This window comes from Myotis daubentonii, chromosome 8 (assembly GCF_963259705.1).
Source record: "Myotis daubentonii chromosome 8, mMyoDau2.1, whole genome shotgun sequence".
NCBI classification, from domain to species: domain Eukaryota; kingdom Metazoa; phylum Chordata; class Mammalia; order Chiroptera; family Vespertilionidae; genus Myotis; species Myotis daubentonii.
Window position 1 is genome coordinate 60,012,760 of NC_081847.1, and position 22,439 is coordinate 60,035,198.

The window sequence follows — 22,439 nt, forward strand, 5'->3', positions numbered from 1 at the left end:
GTTCTGTGTTCTGAGTTCTGTCTCATGATTTCTGTGTTCTGAGTTCTGAGTCTTTCTGTCTTGTTACAACTGTATTTATACCAGTTGATTCAATCCTATCAATCTCTATTACAAAGGTTAGGGCGTTTCTTATCTCCATTCCAGGGAGAAAAGATTATGTAGTTTAAGCATGATTGTTCATAGTTAAAGGGATTAATTACCCACCTGGCACTTAGTTGAGGGGTTTTATTCCCTCCCTAACTTCAGGGGAAAATCCCTACCTGGGGAAAACAACCTTTCTCAGAGACCTTGGTTAAAACACATAGTGCCAAGAAGGTGAGCAAACATATTAAGAACAGTATGCCATATATGCCAGGTCCCTTGAAACAGCAAGCATGGACCGGCTCCCGGCACCTGGGCAAGGGGCCAATCCTGCGATTGGAGGGTGATGGGGGTCAACGCCTGAGGGCTCCCAGTATGTGAGAGGGGGCAGGCTGGGCTGAGGGACACTCCCCCCCCCACACACACACCCAGTGCACGAATTTCGTGCACCGGGCCCCTAGTAATAAAATAAACACCAGCCACAACACAACACTAAGGATGAAAATTTGCCAACTATGCCAGAATATATAAAAATTCTCACTAATTTTATGAAGATAAATTATTACTTGTATAATATATGGTTATACATCTTTAAAATCCAAAAAATTAATTTAAAACTTTTGAACTAACTAGTTTAGTAATGCAGTAACCACTAGATTTATCCTATGTCAATAAACAATAATCTAATCTAATAAAAGACAAACATGCAAATTGACCATACTTTGCTATGCCTTAAGCCATGCCCACCAGCCAGTCAGAGCGACTATATGCAAATTAACCCAACCAAGATGGTGGCCGGCAGCCATGGAGCTGAAGCGAGCAAGAGGCTTGCTTACTCCAGTGATAGAGAAAGCCAGGCTTCCCCGCCTGCCGCGGCCTGGCTGTGAGCTTCACTCGAAGCAACAAAGTTGCAATTATAGAAGGGAAATAAACTCCAGATGCCTGCTTTCAGCCAGCTGTGGCCACAGAGCTGGAGTGAGCAGGAGCAGGCTCTCAGCTCCACTGAAGGCAACAAAGTTTCAATTATAGAAGGTAAATAAATCCCAGAATTAAAAAAAGAAAAGAAAAAAAGGAAAGGTTGGGAGCTTCCATCACTGGCGGGCTTGGCCAGCCTGAAAAAGCCCCTCAGCCCCTCACCCAGACTGGCCAGGCAACCCAGTGGGGACCTCCACCCTGAAGGGGGTGTGACCACCCTGCAAACAGCCATCAGCGCCTCACCCAGGCTGGCCAGGCACCCCAGTGGGGACCCCCAGCCTGAAGGGGGTGTGACCAGCTGCAAACAGCCATTAGCACCTCACCCAGGCTGGCCAGGCACCCCAGTGGTTACCCCCACCATGAAGGGGGTGTGACCAGCTGCAAACACCCATCAGCCCCTCACCCAGGATGGCCAGGCACCCCAGCAGGACTCCCACCCTGATCTTCAGTGCAAACCAGCCGGCCCCCACCTATGCACCAGGCCTCTATCCTATATAATAAAAGGGTAATATGAAAACGGACCCTAACAGCAGAATGACTGGGAATGACTGGTCACTATGACACACACTGACCACCAGGGGGCAGATGCTCAATGCAGGAGTTTCCCCCTGGTGGTCAGTGCACTCCCACAGGGGGAGCGCTGCTCAGCCACAAGCCAGGCTGATGGCTGCCAGTACAGCGGTGGTGGTGGAAGCCTATCCTGCCTCCTCAGCAGCGTTAAGGATGTCCAACTGCAGCTTAGGCCTGCTCCCCACTGGCAAGTGGACATCCCCCGAGGGCTCCAGGGCTGCCAGAGGGATGTATGATTGCCAGCTTAGGTCCAATCTCCCGGGGAGCAGGCCTAAGCCAGCAGGTGGTCATCCCCCGAGGGGTCCCAGACTGCAAGAGGGCACAGGCCGGGCTGAGGGACTCCCCCCCAGTGCACAAATTTTTGTGCACCGGGCCTCTAGTTATAAGATAAAACAAAAGAAAAATATTTTCATTCAAAGCAAAAAGAGAGAAATATCTAGAATTAGCAAGAAAAATTTGCAATTCTTATGATAAACAGTTATAGGACTTAATAGGAAGAAGCAAAGGGAGATCTAATATATTAAGATACACATTTTTCCTCCAAAGGATTAAAGAGTATTGACAAAGCAATAGTTCCCAAATTAATGTAATGGTTTAATTCAAACCCGATGATATTTTAGTGGCGAGGACAATAATTTGTTTAATAGTTTGTTTGGAAGAATAAGTATAACAATAGTTTTAAAAAGTCTCAAACATGTGCTGGGGGGTAGGGACAGCCAGGGAGAGGACAATGGGGGAAAAAGGAGACTTATGTAATACTTTAAACAATGAAGAATTTAAATTTTAAAAAAAGTCTCAGACAGAGACTTTGTTTTAGTAAATTACCCACAAAATATAAAACAACTACAAATAAAATAGTACGGAATCGGTACAAAACATGACATAAAAGTAAACAGGACAGATATCATGAAAATAACCAAACTCATTAATAGGATGCAAGTTAAAAAGGACCATCACAAAACAATGGGGCTAGATTCTTTAAAAAGAATTTGGGGTAAACCAGTCTTGCAAAAAGAGATTATTCAAAAATTGGCTTTTCAAAGGACATTATTCAAAAAGAGTTTGAGGGGAATTGATCAAATCCAAGTCTCATGTTATACTCTAACACAGTGGTTCTCAACCTTGGCTGCACATTAGAATCACCTGGGAATCTTTTTAAAATCCTGATTTCTAGGGCTCATCCTCTGGAAATTCTGTTTCTTTGTTATGGGGTGGGGCCACAACATCACTAACAAAGAAACAGAATTTCCGGAGGATGAGGCCTAGAAATCATTATTTTAAAAAGATTCCCAGGTGATTCTAATGTGCAGCCAAGGTTGAGAACCACTGCTCTAACATAAAGAGTTAAATTTAAACAAGAGAAAGTGGGAAAACATGTATATTTAACTGATCTTCGGATGGGCAGACTTCGTAAGTATATTAGAAATGAAGAGAACACAACAGAAACAGTACATATATGCCTAGGTAGAGATTTAAATGTTATGCTTGCCAATTAAAGGCTGTCTTCACCCACCTCGCACTCGCGTCCAGGCCGTCCAGTGTCTGACATCAGAAGGATGAGGCAGTTTATCTCATTTCCAGCTCTTCTCTGTCCTCTGATGTTGTGACTCTGAGCTTTTCCTGTTAGACTTGTTTCTTGAGCTCCAGGATGTCCCAAGATTGTCTCTCTCCTTTACTTTGAAGTTTTCGTAACCAAACCAAGAACCCAGGCAGGCCTTTGAGTTAGTGGTGGAGTCCAGGTGAACTGAGTTTTAGGGATAAAATAGGCAGGTTTAGGGAGTTTTAGGAATGAAGAGGGGCTATGGGGGAGGAAGGCATAGATAAGGGCTTGGAGCTGCTGGAAGGCATACATTCACAGAGAAAAAAAAGAGGTGCCACAGGATAAGGGGAGAGGAAGACATGCATTCACAGAAGATAGGGAAGGAGGGTTCCTTTTCCTCCACATCCTCACCAGCACTTGTCATTGTTGATTTATTGATGATAGCCATTCTGACAGGAATGAGATGGTCGTTTTGATTTGCATCTCTCAGATGATTAGTGACTTTGAGCATGTTTTCATATGTCTCTTGGCCTTCCTTGTGTATTCTTTCGAAAAGTATCTGTTGAGGTCCTTTGCTCATTTTTTTTATTGGGTTGTTTGTCTTCCTTTTGTTAAGTTGTATGAGTTCCCTGTAAATGTTGGAGATTAAACCCTTATTGGAGATATCATTGGCAAATATGTTCTCCCATGAAGTGGGTTTTCTTGTTGTTTTGTTGATGGTTTCCCTTTTGCTGTGCAGAAGCTTTTTATTTTGATGTAGTCCCATTTGTTTATTTTCCCTTTAGTTTCCATTGCTCTAGGAGCAGTATCAGTGAAGAAATTGCTTCGGCATATGTCTGAGATTTTGCTGTCTTTGGATTCCTCTAATATGTTTATGGTTTCCTATCTTACCTTTAAGTCCTTAATCCACTTTGAGTTTATTTTTGTGTATGGTGTAAGTTGGTGATCTAGTTTCTTTTCTTTCTTTTTTTTTTTTTTTTTTTTTTTTTTTTTTTGGCATGTGTCTGACCAAATTTTCCAGCACCATTTATTGAAGAGACTGTCTTGACTCCACTGTATGGATGCAGAGAAAAAGGAACCCTCGTGCACTGCTGGTAGGAATGCAGACTGGTGCAGCCACTGTGGAGAACAGTATGGAGTTTCCTCAAAAAACTAAAAATGGAACTCCCATTTGACCCAGTGATCCCACTTCTAGGAATATATCCCAAGAAACCAGAAACACCAATCAGAAAGGATATATGCACCCCTATGTTCATAGCAGAACAAGTCACCATAGCTAAGATTTGGAAACAGCCTAAGTGCCCATCAGCAAATGAGTGGATTAAAAAACTTTGGCAAATCTACACAATGGAATACTATGCTGCTGTAAAAAGGAAGGAACTCCTACCATTTGCAACAGCATGGATGGAGCTGGAGAGCTTTATGCTAAGTGAAATAAGCCAGTCAGAGAAAGATAAATATCAGATGATCGCACTCATTTGTGGATTGTAATGAACAACATAAACTAATGAACAAAAATAGATTTAGATACAGAGAAGCATTGATCAGATGCTCAAACCTCAGAGGGAAGGCAGGGGAGGGTGGGGATAAGGGGGAGACATCAACCAAAGGACTTGTATGCATGCATAGAAGCATAACCAATGGATACAGACACCGGGGCAGGGGTGAGGGCATGAGTGGGGGGATGGGGGGGGACAATGGGGGAATAGGGACACATTTGTAATACCTTAATCAACAAAGGGAAAAAAGAAAAAGATAGGGAAAAGCCACAGGGTATGGGGAGAGAGAGGAAACAAACTTTCACAGAGGATAGAGAAATGCCATCAAATGGGAGAAAGAGGAAAACAGATTTTCACAGGAGGTAGAAAATTCTACCACTGAAGGGGGAGAGGAAGAGGGGAGCCCCAGCTGGGGTTTGGGCTTTGAAGCTGTAATTCTACCAATAAGAAGGGAGTATGAAGAGACAAAGAACTGCAGCCTTTATAAACCTTAGCAAAAATGAGCTTGGTGGGTTACTCCCTTGGGACTCTCTCCTTACGTGGGAGTATGTACTTGCTTCCAATAAATTTCCACCTTTTTCATCTACCACCTTTCATCCGTGGCTTCGTTCTTCTAATCTATCTGGTCAAGAGCCCTGGAAAGAAATCACTCTTGCATCCTGCTTAGAAGAACAATCCGACTCACAGGTTTGTTCAATAATAATTTTTGGTGGCAAATGGCCTCGACACGAACCCCATTCAGTTGTTACTGATTTGACAAGCCCAATGCATTGCATATTGTAGGGTGATGTACTACAGCAGTCCTGAGGGAACCATAGGTGAACATTTCTCTTTTTTTTCTTACGACATTTCATTTTGAACTAGAATTATAAATCCCACCATTTTAAACATTGCTTTATATTCCTCCTCGACACTTCCAACCGCTTATTGGGCTTTTAACTCTCAATCACCAACAGCTCTTCCTCAAAGCTGGCAACCCCCACAGGAACTTAGGGGCCCATTCTAAGCATACTCTGCATACTTACTCCTCACCTTGGAGACAGTACAATCCATTCAACCACCTGCAGTTTGAAAGCTCTCATAATCACGTGATCCACTTTGGCAAACAAGGTCCAGGAAGTTTAGTTGCTGCCCTTGCCACATACCATGGTATGCCCTGGGGCAGAGCACCTGTGCCTTCCTTGTTCCAGTTGCAGGACTGGCCTCCACTTTGCCTTAAGTCAGTGGTTCTCAACCTTCTGGCCCTTTAAATACAGTTCCTCATGTTGTGACCCAACCATAAAATTATTTTCGTTGCTACTTCATAACTGTAATGCTGCTACTGTTATGAATTGTAATGTAAATATCTGATATGCAGGATGGTCTTAGGTGACCCCTGTGAAAGGGTCATTCGACCGCCAAAGGGGTCGCAGCCCACAGGTTGAGAACCACTGCCCTAAGTGATGCACAGCCCAGCCCAAAGAACTTTTAAATAGTTTTGTAACTCAAAAATGTTCCCCCAATACAGAATATATAAAATCACATCCCATATCCGTAGACCCTCACAACACCTTCCTGTGAACACTTCTAGACCAGTGGGATGTGTTGTGTGACCCCCTCCCTTCTTCCCATCTCTCCTTCCTCCTGTGTGCCTCTGCGCCTATTTGCATTGCAGTTTATACATGAAAGCAGAAACTGTCATGTTCACCTGTGTGTCTGCTGAGCAGTCCCTGGCACTTAGTAGACATTCAGGAAATATTAGTTGAATGAAAGAATTATATAGATTCCATTTTCTAAAAGCTTCTCTCCATCAATTATAGACATCTGTACCGAAGATTCTCTAGTTAGCACGTATAACAGTGGAAGGGTTAGCATTGGTTGGGGAGGGAAATGGCATTAAAAGGACAGAGAGTTGACTACAGAGAGAAATTACTGTGACACAATTAGGATCTCTTAGAGGAGAAAGGTTGAAAGTAGGGATGGATTGGTTTGATTCAATTAATTCTCAGTGTGGTGAGGTCATCTATTTTTACCTCCATTATCCTAAGAGTAAAAATTATTCGACTGCTCAGACTGTGCGAGTCTTTTGGCCTGCACCAGCCTTTGACCTGATTTGCTCTACTCAAGTCTTCAGAGAACTTGATTCAAATCTGTATGATGCACTGAGCCTTTTAGAAAAGCTTCCTTCCTGAGGTTACAGTAATTTTGAAATAAGTTTTTCTTTTGTGTAGTAGAATATTAGCACACTGAACTTTGTTCTGTTTGAGTCCATAGGTGTAATGCTTTAATTTGTATTTTTGTGATATGTATTTCCTATCCTTTGCCCCCTTTTCTGTGGGCATGCCGACAGAATTGGACCATAGTACTCTAAAGTAAACACTTTCCTCTTTTATTTATGAACCTAAAATTTTACTATCTCTTGGGTACTTTATTTTCTTTGAAATAAATTCCTAAAATTTGAGTTTTTAAAACCAGTCACAATGGTAAATGATCATGGTTCCTTGGTAGACAAAGGCACTGTCCAGGAACTCTTTTCTTAAAGTAATGAACACAACAGTAACTTAGAATTTACAGAATGACTTACATGAGGATTACTATTTGCAATAACTATAACATTTTGGTTATATCCACTATAATGTAATTTAACTATTTGGTTTTATAAATTGATTTTGCCTAATGCCCATTCCATGATTTATTCATTTTTGACATGTCAGTGTCCATCTACATTTACTGAAAAAATCTAAAGGGTGAAGATGACATAGTTCCTGTCCTCAAAGCACTTACCCATTTCTTCTCAAACTCCTACAAAAATTCTTCCTCAAAACAAATGTGTTTAGTGTAACAGAGGTAGATTTTTACTATGCTTCAGGTAACATTAAAGTATTAGTACAAGCCGAAACCGGTTTGGCTCAGTGGATAGAGCGTCGGCCTGCGGACTGAAAGGTCCCAGGTTCGATTCCGGTCAAGGGCATGTACCTGGGTTGCGGGCACATCCCCAGTGGGAGATGTGCTGGAGGCAGCTGATCGATGTTTCTCTCTCATCGATGTTTCTAGCTCTCTGTCTCTCTCCCTTCCTCTCTGTAAAAAATCAATAAAATATATTTTTTAAAAAAAAAGTATTAGTACAAAACTATCAAAAATTGATACTGATGACTTGGGGGTAGAGGAAAGTGAGATAAAATGCATATATAAATATCTTGCTATTTTCCAATAAGGCCATCGGTGTAATTTTCAAACACCATTAGTTTTCATGTTTATTTTTCTTCCTAGAGGAAGAGTGATATCTGAAAAGAGACTTTAAAAAGTACTATACTGATTGTACTATATACTGTGGCTACTTGTGGCAGTATCCTAATGAACTTTTCCACTAAAAGAATACATATTTTTTTTAAAACTTGCAAAAATGGTAATAGAAGATACAAAACAGATATTTAGAAGTTTCAAAGATATGACAGCTATAGATGGCAGTTTGAAGATTGACTTTCTTAACACAAAATTTCAAATAATCAAAAAAATGGCATATCTCATTGACTAGGATAGGGTCTTTAAAGTTTTTTGCAAGGTCCATTGAAGCCTTAGAATAGTTAGTGGACTTGTCCGCCTTTTTGGACATGATACTTTCCAGATCTGCAGTCGCGTTCAGGGAATATGTATGTGCTGTTTTGAAAAGCTGCAGTGTATCACATTCCTAATGCAATAGTTTGAAAACAGGTTGGAGAGAGAGCTGATATAATTCAGTATTCTTACCCTGAGCATGCTTTCTTTTATTCTATTTCCTTTGTGAAATTCTGTAATTTCTAGAAGCAAGATTTTAGAATATATTCCTTACCAAACAGTCTCAAAAGTCTATAAAATTTAAATTGAGATAATAAAAATAAAGGACTATGTTTGAGAAACCTACTAATTGTTGATTTTTCTAGGTGGGAAAGAATATGTCAAACATCTCTTATGGTCTATTATCTTACCTATATTCATCTGTAAGAAATGGCTTTATGCCTTTTAAAAATAGAAAAAACTATAATTTAAGAATGCAGGCATCTTTAAATGACTCTAGGAACAAGATTAATCTCTCTGAACCTCAGTTATCGCATCAACAAATGGGGGCATATGCTATCCCTACCTTATTTCTCAGGGTCATTAAAAAGCTTAAATGAGCTCTGCTATACATTTGGAGAACGTCAGCATCATTGAAAGTGACAGAGATAAGAGGAGAGACTCAGGATATAATGATATCAAGTTCAAGCTGGAAGCTTATGGGAAGATCTCTCAAATCTATAGACTCTTAGTGCTGAGTTCAGATTGGCTGGCTGTTAGAGAGAAATAAACATAGAATATATGGAGACCTAGGATAGAGTTACAGCTGTCCCATGTAGGTAAATGTGGACCCTGGACAAATCTTCACAATGAAAATGTGGATGATGTCTATTATGTGTGGGTTTTTATTATTTATTTATTTATTTAGCTTATCTGTGTTTCTAAATATTTTACAATGGACAGAATTTTATTTTACACTGAAAAAAATTTCATGTAAAAAATATACTGGAGCCCTAACCAGTTTGGCTCAGTGGATAGAGCGTCGGCCTGCGGACTGAAGGGTCCCAGGTTTGATTCTGGTCAAGGGCATGTACCTTGGTTGCGGGCACATCCCCAGTAGGGGGGGTTCGGGAGGCAGCTAATCAATGTTTCTCTCTCATCGATGTTTCTGGCTCTCTATCCCTCTCCCTTCCTCTCTGTAAAAAAATCAACAAAATATATTATATATATATATACTGGAAAGAGCAACTCTTATAGAATTGCTATAATAATTAAATAAGATCAATATCACCACAATGCATTAAATAATTTTTTAAAAGAAAGCCACAAAAAGAATTAATAAGATGCCACAATAAAGCACTATTGAAATGTGACTTTTTATTCTCTCCATATCAACAATAGGCAAAGAGCTTTTTATTATTAAACTTCCTGGGGTAACATTGTTTAATAACATTATGTAAGTTGTTTACAGTAGAATGCTAAGAGATGATGGGTATTTGTAGAAGGAGGTTTGGAATTGGAAAGCCATCACTTTGCAACTATCATGCTAAAGATTGAATCAGATTGGGACCCTCAATGGAAGCTAAATCTAGGGGTAACATGTAATGGGGAGAAGGATATATGCATGATAAAAAAGTATCTTTCACAGACCACTTATGACTTGTAAGGGGGGAAAAGTGCAATTATACAGTGGAGAAGTCAGGCAACACCTCGACCAATTTATGGCACTGTTTAGAAACAGATAAACATCACTCACCTCTAGATGTGATGTCCTGAGAAGGACACAACACATTATCTATTCATTAATATGAATATGTGGTGAATAAACACCTTAATTAAATTGTTGTTTTTAAAAACTGAATTACATTTTTTAAAATATTTTTATTAATTTCAGAGAGGAAGGAAGAGGGGGAGAGAGATAGAAACATCAATGATGAGAGAGAATCATTGATCGGCTGCCTCCTGCACACCACCCACTGGGGATCGAGCCTGCAACCCAGGCATGTGCCCCTGACCGGAATCAAGCCTGGGACCCTTCAATCCGCAGGCCGATGCTCTATCCACCAAGCCAAACTGGCTAGGGCTGAATTACATTTCAGTGACTGAAAAACACATTTCACATCAATTGCAATATTAATTTGTTAATGGAGGTATATCAGTGTACAGGCTTCTTGCTGTCATGTCATTCCTTTGCTTAAACTTGTTTTGTTGGCATCTCCATCTTGTAGTCTTTTAATATTACAGGTCCCAAATGAAAGGAGAGTATAGGACTAACAACCCACTTTAGATTACCAATGATAATAATTTTTAAAATTTATTTCCCTCCCCCAAAAAAATATGGATGAAAAAAATTGAAAATTTAAGGTATTCTTTCAGTGATTATTTAAAATGGCAGAGGGATTGAACCAAAAAAGGAAAAAGAAAGAGAAAGAACTCATGGACATAGACAACAGTGTGGATATTTAACGGGGAGAGGGATGGGTGGAGCTGGAAGAGGGGATGGGGGATAAATGGTGATGAATGAAAAGAATTTTTTAAAAATAAAATGAGTCCGGCCAGTGTGGCTCAGTGGTTGAGCATTGACCCAGGAACCAAGAGGTCACCAGTTCAATTCTTGGTCAGGACACATGCCCTGGTTGTGGGCTTGCTCTCTCATTGATGTTTCTATCTCCCTATCCCTCTCCCTTCCTCGCTCTTAAAAGTCAACAAAAACATATTTTTAAAAAATAATTAAATTAAAAAAATAAAATGAAAAAAAAATTTGTTGAGATACCTGCCTTTTTTTTTTAATCATTTTGTTTTCAGCTGAGCTCTTCCCTTAATGTTATACACATTAAATATTTAATGAATTTCATTTGTAGTGTTATGGCAGAAATATGTTCTGGGAAAATCTTTGTCCCACCAGTCATGCATACAGATAGGTGTTTTACTATTTTAAGGTATCTGTTCTTTCTGGTTCCTTCCTCTCAGCAGCATCTTGCTGCCTTCCCACTCGGGCACTTTCCACCCCACATCTGATTATTTTAGGTAATCTCTGAAGTATTAGGATTTGTGAAACAGTCCAAGCCCCATATTACAGCCTTTTGAATATCCTTCTTCATTCATTAAATATTCTGAGTTATAAACTATGATACAAGAAGACAGCTCAACTAAGAACTTCAACTGCAGAACTTCAACCCTAGAAACCACGAGACAGATATGTTAAAATATTTTGTAAACTAGAGGTCCCTCAGCCTGGCCTGTGCCCTCTTGCAGTCTGGGAGCCCTCGGGGAATGTCTGACTGATGGCTTAGGCCTCCTCCCTGTGGACATTCCTGTGGGAGCACACTGACCACCAGGGGGCAGCGCCAGCCCCACTCCCCATCACCCCGCTGCCATAGTGGCCTCCCTCTGCAGGAGGTGACCGGTGGGCTGATCGGGGGGATGGCGCCGGCTCCCCGCCCCCCGCCCCCACTGCATCGCCCCTCAGCCACCACTGGTCACTGCTCCTCCTCCCCCCAATCGCCATCCCCTCCCTCTGCTCGCTCGCTGGCACCTGCCTTGGCTGGCCAGGTGCCACCTGCTTGAAGGGTCCCCCCCAATACTGACCGGTTGTTCCACCATTCGGTCAATTTGCATAATTGGCTTTTATTATATAGGATAGCTTCCTCCCTACTGGTTATGAAGTTCAATATAACCAAGGTCTTTTGATTGAAGGAGGAATATAATCCCAAAATAGAATTGGGAAAAGATACTATCACAAATCACTTTCCCCCATTGTAACGATCCCAGGGGCCCACAAGAAGAGATGTGGTAGTGCAACCAGCTTAGGGATATCCGGGTACAACTCTGAATTATCTGTCTAGTTATACGTATACTTGTTGAGCAACAGCCAGAAGAGGTAAGGAGATCGAGACAGGGGATTCCATTTTGAATTTGGGGTGTAGGGTTTCAGGTGGATTATATATGTTGGAAAGTCATACACAGGAGGAGTCTACATAGTGCAGGAGCTAATGCAACATGTGTTAGTATGGCTTTGTCCTAATGGGACAAATTTCAGAAACATTCTCAATACAAGGAAGGCCCTGCCAGAACTAGCAAATCACCAAATATTGTTACACAACAGAATTTTTATGCCTAAGGTTTGTATTTCCACCCTGAAAGACCAAACATTCCCAATATACGTGTTTCCTTTTGAGGGGATGTCATGTAAGGCCTTAATGTTTCTTGATGTAATTTAACCATCAGCAAAGTTACATCAGCTCTCAGTGTCTCCTGTTCATTTTCAGAGACCCAGGGATCCATTTCCTCACAGTGCACTTGAGGGATTCAAGCCCAACTTTGGTCTAAGGAGTGTGATAACCAGAATTGCCCTTCTAGCTAAACTTTTGCTGGAACTTGTACAAAAAGACCAGGATCCAAACATTCTAAGGCAATTACTTAATTGTTCATTATTACTGCTTAAAATGTTTATGCATTTAAACTGCTGAGCAGACATAGACCTCTTGACCTCTATCTATATAAAATGTCAGTTCCTGCTAAGAACTACCACGCCTCACTTATTTGTGAAGTAGTGAAAATGGATTTTGAAAAAATACTGCAATAATTTTCCTCTCGAAGGTCTTTATGTGGTTTAAATAACTGGTTTGTGTCGGTTCATTTAAAACACGACTGACAATTTTCGGAAGAAAATACTTCTCAAAGAGGCATTTAAGATTAATTTTTAAACAAAATAAATGATTTTGTACTGCTCTTCTTAAAAAGTGCAATTATCATTATAGTATTTCTTAGTAAGATTTCACTTTTTCCTATGTGTCAAGGACAGTACTGACAAGTCTTGTCTACACAGCTTGAAAAAAAAAAATGATGACACTTTAAGATGCGTCTCTATAAAAATGGTTCTTAGAATTATTTGTGAACCAGAATATTTTAAGAAGTAAATGATATTTATGGATCTTCAATTTTCTAAAAATCCTCCTACCCACAATAATTTATAAAGATGCTTAAGGACGTCACGGATCCTCCGAGGATCCCTTTATCCTCAGTCTAAGCGAAGCCCCAGGAAAGGGTCCTGTTCTAGCACAGTTTTTTATAGCATTGGGGTCAGAGTCATTGACATGGCTTTCAACCTGTCCATCCAACTTTCTGGTAATGCAAATGAACCATTTACGGGCTCTCTCTATGCCTGCTTCCTCATCGATATAAGGAAGATAAAGTACTTTCTCCACAGAAACAGTATGAGAAATAGTCTTTCAACAATATATGATGGACATTTGTTTGAAGTGCAGGGCAATGCATGAGGGAACAAGACAAATAGTCTTCATTGGAATTTATGGTCTAGGAAGAAAGATAAGCAGCAAACAAATAATAACAATAAAGAGTCAATTCCATTTTGGTGGGTGCCATGGAGGGGACACACAAAGAAAGTATGGCAGAGATCTGAAGAATAGGCCATTTTTTTTACTAAGGTAAGAAATCTGGGAGAATGGTATTATAAACCGATGAAAGGCCAGGTGTGAAGCCCCTGAGAAATAATCCTTCAAGGAACTGAAAAAAGTCTATGTAGATGTGATCCAGAAAGCAAATGTGAGATAGAGGCTATAGGAAATAAAGAGCAAGATCCTATACTACTGTCCATCTTAAGGGTTTGGGACTTTATTCAAAGCAATTTACTGATAGTTACATCAATGACAAGACAAGATTGTGGGTTTTTTTTTTTAAAATAAATCTAAATTAACAATCTAAAACAGAAAGCAGTAGGCCCATATGTAATCATGGCAAATTTATCAACCAGTAAGGCAGAAATTATTCTAATTCTCTATAATCTCTTCCAGAAGATAAAAGCAGAAGAAATACTTCCTAATTCAATCTACAAGGCCAGCATTGCCCTAATACCAAAACCAGACAAGGACATCACAGAAAAGGAAAATACAGACCAATATCGTTCATGAACATAGAAGCAAAATCCTCAATAAAATTTTAGCAAATTAAATTCAATAATGTATAAAAAGAATTATACACCACAACCCACTCCCACCCGTGCTTTCTTAGATTATGTGAGAGGAAAGAAAAACATGATAAAAATCCTGACTTCCACAGTCTTATAGAGCAGTGAAGAAGGAAACACAAATTCACTCAATCTCAAGAATTCTTTTATGTCAATGGAACCTGACCCAAACAACCTTTCAGTTACTGCCCCAAATTCACCATTAACCCAATTCCCAATCATTCTGTAGGTTTTACTTTGGAGAACTGCAAAATACCTCTTAGTTTACTGTTTTCTAGCAAGTTTCAAATACAATCAGGGATACAGCGCTGGTCAAGCTGAATAAATTATTCTGGGGGAGAAAGAGAAAGAGAGAAACAGTGTACATTTTAAATGAAAGTCTTCAGTCTAGTGTGATTAAGCCACAGCAGGAAAGGCGTGCTTTCAAGCGTTTTAGGCCACTACAAGCAGGCACTGGTGAAAGAAGCCGAAGGCCCTTGTGAGCAAGGGAATACAGAGCCAGGTGTCAAGAGCCACGAGGAGGAGGGAGCATAACCTCCATTTCCCCGCAGCAGATGGCTGACCTCTCTGCCTGCTTTGGCTCCGCTCTTCCCTCTCATTTCTCCTAACAGGGAAACATGGGTTTAATAGCATCCCTGGGTCCCTATCCTTCCTATGGCTGTGACTCCCTTAGCACGCGGCTGCAAGGGCCTGATCTGTGGGTGGTGCTACTGTAAACATTTCGGCTGCCAGTCCTGTTGCAACAGATATTTTAAAAGCTCTAGTTCAATACTCAGTTAATTCAAACCAAAGCACCTCTTATTAATCATTTCCATCTGATCAGGTGTCTCAGATCCAATAACTAGACATTTACCTCTCCCATGACAAAGCTCCCATTTTCTTTCCCCAGCTGGACAAGTCAGGTCTGCGTGCTCTCTCTGAGGGCTGGCTCGCCTGGTACCTAAGACCCTCTAATGCAGAGGCCCTCTCTTCCTCCTGTTTGTTGTCCCAAAGTCCTCTGGCCCCAGCTTCCTTTCGATCTGCTACACTTTTCTGAATCATGTCTGTTTCTTGATTCTCAGGAGCCAGGCCTCGGTCACCAGGCCCAATGCTCTGGCATCTGTTGTTTGGCCTCCCTGACATGACTGCTTGCCTGGCTGCAGACTGTTGCCAGACTCTTTGGATTCCATGGCAGCTGGTCTGGTTGCCATTTTGGCCATTGTGTATGGTGTGGACCATCCACCAGCACTTTCCCCATCTCAGGGAGCTTGATGGATCGTGGGGCCCTATCCTTTGTAATCTGCTTTAAGGCGATGGAGTAACATTGTAAAGCCACAGCATGTCAAGAATTATTCTTTTTTAAAAAAGGAATTATTTTAATCTCTCTCTCTCTCTCTCTCTCTCTCTCTCTCTCTCTCTCTCGATCTGTCTCTCTTTCTCTCTCTCTCCCACACCCCCCCCCACACACATGCACACACACACACATCCATATCCAACCTACCAGTAAGTTTTGTCAAAATTCAAGGCATTTACCCAAATGCCACCCCTCTCCTCTGCCTCCAACAAATGTTATCCTGGTCACAACCACTATCACCTCTCACCTGGACTATTACAATAGGTTCTTGCTTTTACTTTGACTCCTACAGCCTAGTCTCCATACAGGAGGCAGACTGATAATATTAACAGATATGATTACGTCATGTCCCTTCCTCAGGACATCACTATAGCTTTGATCACATCCTAATAAATGCACCTAGGGTGAATCTCTTAGCCCCAGGATATGGTCTTTATTCCCAAGGTCTGGTCTCTTTGGAGTTTCAATGTAAACTCCAATGTATTTTCTAAGTCTTTCTGTCTTGCTAGGACTCAGATACCCCTGCACCATTGTGGTGGGCAATTGCTAAAGTATCTGTTCATCTCTCTTTTGAATCTCCAACTATTTCCTTCCCTGAGTCCCTTGTCCAGGTCAGGGGTCAGAAAGGACTTAAGAAGAGTTTATATAAACTTATGAGAGTTTCCCCCTTATGGTTGTCTCCTTCCAGGATCCCCCCACTTCCCCCTCTCCCCCCAATCCCCAATCAATTTCAGTCACTTTGGCAGTCTCACTTCCTCACTTCATTTAGGTCTCAGCTTAGATGTCGCCCCCTCAGGGAGAGAGCCTAGGGCGGTGCTGCTTTGGCTCTAGAAAAGTTATGGGAAAGAAGTGGCCACATGGGCTGTGTGGACTCACTGAGAAGTAAAGCCACAGTGACAGAAGTGAGCCAAGGTGGGGCGGTTGTCAGCTCACTGCAAAGTCAGAGAAAAGGGGGCCTTGGAGAGAGGTTCGGGGCTTGGCCAGCTGCTCCCCTGGTTGCATCTTGTGGGGACCCTTAGTGTTAGGGGAAAAAGAGCAGAGACACAGGCCTAACGCAGAAAGGCGTGGGCAGGCTCTAGAGCAGCGGTTCTCAACCTGTGGGTCGCGACCCCTTTGGGGGTCGAACGACCCTTTCACAGGGGTCGCCTAAGACCATCGGAAAACACATATATAATTACATATTGTTTTTTGTGATTAATTACTATGCTTTAATTATGTTCAATTTGTAACAATGAAATTGGGGGTCACCACAACATAAGGAACTGTATTAAAGGGTCGCGGCATTAGGAAGGTTGAGAACTAGTGCTCTAGAGTGTGTGCACTGAGTCCTTTGCCTTGAGGCTTTTTCTTTTGCCTGTGGAAATCCTAGGGGAGGTGTCAGGGGAGGGTCTTAACAGAATATTCATTAGCTTTCCAGGTGTGTCCTTCAATATGTTGGTACATCAAAATGTGCATGTAGAGGAGTCAAAGTTATATTCTAGTTAGTTTCATTTTTAAGGAACATCATCAAAGAGGGACCAGGACTAACGCCCAGGACAGTCTGGGATGTGTAAGCCATTTGCTCCTAAGCGTGGTTAGGGAAGATAAAACCTTGTGATTTATTAGCTGACTGTAAATTGCTCATATTGTTTGGCCTTGTTTAATTATTTTGTCTCAGTTTCCCTTATTTCACTTGTCAAGGCATTTCCCTTGCTTCTTACTATCCTGCCTCATTTCCTCATCTTTAAAATGCAGTGATAGCTGCTTCATAACTTATCCTCTGGCTCGAACGCATATAAAATACTGAGAACAGTACCAGACACGTGGCGAGCACTGAATACATGCTCGTTATTATAAAACTGCCTCACAGATGAGCCTGGGGGTGAGGCTAACTCAGCATTGCAGGGCCACAGGGAGAGCCTCTTTGAGAAGCTACAACTGCCAACACAGCCGGCTGTCCTTGGAAAACAGTTGGGCAGGGGTTTGTAAAGAGAACCCTTTCAGGAAAATTAGCAGAAGCAGAGAGAAGCAAATAGAGCCTTAAGATCAAATGCACAAGAGCCATTGGTGAAGTATTTTAGGGGGATCACAAGACCTATAGTAAACTCCTCTGAAGTGAGGAAAAGGGAGAAGAGAAGATCACAAGGAGGCGTCTCGTCAGGGCAAATAAGTTAACTTTTGCTATCTGAACAGTTTTGCAAATTTTAAAGTGCTGAAATGTTCCCAGCTATTATGAAAATAGTTTCATTCACAGTTACATCCAAATAGTTAACTAAGACTGATAAAAACAAACAGAAGAGGTAATTTGAAAAGAAAGTTTTCACAAAGGTGAAAGTGTAATGACAAATGAGTCAAGGGCAAATGGGTGTTAATGAATTATCTGAAGGCAAAAGTAAGAAAAACAAAAGTTGCATATAAGAATTGGTGAGGTCAATTAGATGTCAAAGAAACAAAGCCAGCCTAGAAACCTTAAGGCATGATTAGAAGCTCTAGTTATTTAAGAAATAGAATAAAAATAGGGGCTTAATTTTGTAGATTACTTGTGGCTCGATGTTCCTCACTTTGTAAGGCATACTCAATGTCCAAATGGCAGTTCTATTCACAGATTTGAGCATGCAATATTTTCCTGGGAGAAATATAAGCATGTGGGGTTTATCTCCATTTTTAAAAAATATATTTTTAGTGATTTCAGAGAGGAAGGGAGAGAGAGATAGAAACAACAATGATGTGAGAGAATCATTGATTGGCTGCCTCCTGCACGCCCCCTACTGGGGATCAAGCCTGCAAACCAGGCATGTTCACTGACCAGGAATCGAACCATGACCTCCTGGTTCATAGGTTGACACTCAACCACTGAGCCACACCAGCCAAGCTCCATTTTTAATGTTACTAAATATTTCCTATATTAGAAGATTTCATTTAATGTACATAGATTGAATTCAGGTTGAAGAACAATGTAGCAGACATTACTATGTTTTGCCCTTTGTATAATGGAAATAGATGACACTTAGACAGGATAACCCAGAGTCACGCCATTCTTAAGTTACGGAACCAGACTTCAAGGTGTCTGAATTTCTGTCCAGGACACTGCCAGCCACGGGAACACCACCCCCTCGGTCTCCCACGGGCTCAGTATATGCCTGAGCTGCCCTTCCGCACTGTGTCTGGTTGACAGCTTTGATTGACCTCAAAGTGCCCTCTCACTGCCAGTGCTAACTAACTGCCAAGATGTGGAACCGGATTAGGAACTCTCTGATCTACTTTAGGCCTCTCAACAATGAGGATTAAGCGCAAAGGTTCATCACTATTTCCATTTCAGTATTTGCAGGTTCTGTCCTACCTCGGCACACACAACATTCTCGCTCTCTAACTTTGCTCTTTCTTTCAAACTCAGATCACATCATCTTCGTTCTGTAAACAGAGGCTTTGTAATAATAAACTTAGTCTCATAGAAGTATGCACGGAAACCCCCACTGTTCCATAACATCTGGTGCACACATCTGCCTTGAATTTCTCTTCTATAAATTAGAGCACCTCACGGCACCTCTCTCCCTTGGATTGTGACGTAATGACAGCCTGCAGATTATTAAGGAAACAAATTATATGACACTTCAAGAGGCTGGTGTGACAGAGTTTGAAATATTCTTGGCTGGTACATATATGTTTTCTTTCTTTTTCTCTTTGGAGAATAGTTTCCCTTATGACTCAATTTTTTGACAATTAATTAGCTAGGAGACAAAATTGTAGAGTATCTTCAACAATTTTTAAGCTAAGTTTCAGAAAAAGAGTCAGAATATTATGTCTTATCCAGCATAGATGATATATATCCCATTTGCTCTTTGTGGCACTCAGACACATACCCTGTGACCGAGAGAACTTACCCCTCAGCTGTTGGCTCAGCATTTGAGCAGATGAACGTCAAACTCTGATTTCCTCATTTATGGTCAAGGTTCTCAGGAACCTCTGCTAAAACAGTAGAGAAAGCTCTCTCATGAACAAAATGATCCTGCCACCTTAAATAACAGCCCACCATCACCATATCATAATGGTTCTTTAAAACTTGCTCTGTTGGAAAGACTGAAGGAGAACACCAAAGGTAGCAGTGGTAAGAGGCAGGTTAAAAGGAAAGAGAGTGGGAGGGGGCGGGAGTTCGGAGCCCTGAATTAAAAGCTGTAATGTCTGTGGATTTGCTTATTGGGGCTGTCACTAGCTTCAAACTGAACATGCCATTTGGGTAACATAATGACTAGTTTCCAGCCCACTCCCAACACTGGGTCCCAGGAAGTGTTTCTCTCCTTCTCTCCGTCCTTCAGCATGGGCGCAAGCTTTCCTAGTGAGGCTTCCAGCTTTGTGGCACACCTTTCCCAGTCCACACGCCAATCATCCTCTCTGGTTCCTTCCAGATGCCCCTGAAATAAACCACTGCCCGGAACCCTGCAGGCTGGGGACTCTGATGGCTGTGACAAGTATAAGAGGCCAATTAGCACACCAGAGGGGTGGCAACCTTGCCCTCCCTGGGCAGTCACAGTGCAGGGTTTGCTCCAGAAAGTCCCCCACAGCAATGTTACAGGCTGTTATTTTTTACCCTGAGAGGTGAAAAGAAAACAGGAACGAAAAGCGGAGAGTGCACAGCCATCTGCATCAGATGCGGCAGAGGAAGGCGGCCCGGCAGCTTTTCCAATCCTTGTCCTGGAAAGAGCTGCCAAAAGTCAGAAAGCAGACCCTGTCCTGCTGCAGAGAGGTGATAAAGGTGACCCCGCACCAGTTCTCGGTCAGAAAGCTCTCTCTAAAACATCGAGAAGCACTCAGTGACACTTCTCTGGTGTCTTCCTAAGAGGCTCTCTACCAGAATCCCCCACACAAGTGTCTGTGTGTTTTTCCTCTATAATAACTAGGAGGTAGAACCTTCCACAGCACTATAGTTCACTTCAGGGCTCCTGAAACCAAGCTGATATTATGGAAAAACAAGGAACTTGAAAGGATATGATCTAGGTTCATGTCCTAGATTGGCTATTTCTGGCTGTGTGCCTTTAGGCAGGTCACTTGCTCCACCTGCACTTCAGTTTCCTTATCTGTAAAATGGACATGGTACTATGAATGCCTGCCTACTGACTCACACAAAGAAAAGCATGTGAAAGTACCCCTTTCTACCAGCTAAACCCGATGCAAGTTGACCCCTCTAATTTTAAGTAGAATTGTTTTATTTTTCTGATTGTAAAATTATATCTGCTTATTCTAAAACTTTTCAGAAAATAGAAAGAAAGAGAGAAAGGAAGAAAGGAAGGAACAAAGAAAGAAAGAAAGAAAGAAAGAAAGAAAGAAAGAAAGAAAGAAAGAAAGAAAGAAAGAAAGAAAGAAAGAAAAAACAGAGTGAAAATTGTTTCTATTTCTAAGCAGATAACCACTACTAACATTTTGATATATTTCTGTTTAGGCTTTCTTTGTTCACACTCTCCCATTTCACAAAAATGGCTTCATAGTATGCCACTTGTTTGTAACATGCAATTTTTATTTACTGCAAAGTGAAACAATTTAAGTTATATTTTTAACTATAAAAATAAGTAATCCAGATGAAAATGCAAGATAGCACAAATACAGCCAGCATATGGCATGTCTCCACTGTAGTCAAAGTGAATTATTCATACGCATTTGCCAGGAATATCCAAGGTTACTGAGCTGTTCTAGAACAACAGGGTACAAATTCTAAAGAGGAGATTGCTACATGTTCAAAAAACCCATTTCCTTTTCCTCCTGGACATGTAGCAAAGCTGTATTTGCTACACCCCCTTATATTTAGATGTGGTCATGTGACTGAGTTCTGTCCAACAGAATGTGAGTGGAAGTATAACGTGCTAATTCCAGTTAGAAGTGGTTAAGAGGGTGTGTCTTCCCTATGTACTCTCTGGTTCTCTGTCAGCTGAATGGAAGGAGCCCGTAAACCTGGGTCCTGAAATGACCTGGAGGTAGACTGCCTGGCAAACACACATTGGAATTGACATAAACAAAAAATAAACTTCCACTGAGCCACTGAATTTCAGAAATGACACTAGCTAGTTTTACCTACCCTAACAAATAAAACTTTTAACATATTTCTGAAAGGGGTAGCTAGCTGGCTTAATTAGGCAGGTTTAGGGAGCCATAGATAAGGGGGAGGTCTATGGGCGAAGGAATACACAATGAAGACTTGAAGACACCAGTGTGTTTATCTTACTTATACAGAGAAAAGAAGTGCTACAGGCAAATAGAAATATATCTGGCCTGTGCAATAAAGACAGCCATAAGCCAAGGACAGGGGTATCTCAGGCCTGAGCAATTAAAGTGACCAGAAGTCAGGCCAAAAGTAGCCCTGACCTGAGTAGCTGGGAGGGCCATAAGATAAGGCTTTCTCTGCCAACACAACTGAAAGAGGAATAAGATAAATTGAAAGTAACTCCAACCAACAAGATAAGGGGGAGAGTGGTGGGAGGGGGTGGGGGGCGGGTAGACACTACATGGGCTTTGAGCTTTGAAAATGAATTCTATGTAACAAAATGACCAATAAGAAGGGGTTAGGTTCAGACAAAGAACTGCAGCCTATTTAATGCCTCAAGACAAAGAAAGAAGGCCTCACCCTTCTGAGGGGCCCCTCTGTCCAGCCAGGAGGGACAGAGTCTTAGGCTTAGAATTTAGAATTCGGTTTTAGAGGTAGCATCTGCTTGCAATCAAGTTTCTGTACTTTTCACCTATCACCTTTCATCCGTGGCTTCATTCTTCAAAACCATTGAGATAAGAACCCGGGAATTCAGTGTATTCCAGTTCAATTTTCACATTTCACTTCTAAATAACAGGTGTAAATTGAACCTTGGAGTAAATCCAGCATTTTCCTTAAATATAGGCAGAATTAAAACTTATTTTAGTGTTTTAATTTCAGAAGTGTAGAGAAATAATCTGTGTTCTCACTTATTTGGTACAAATAAATCTCTA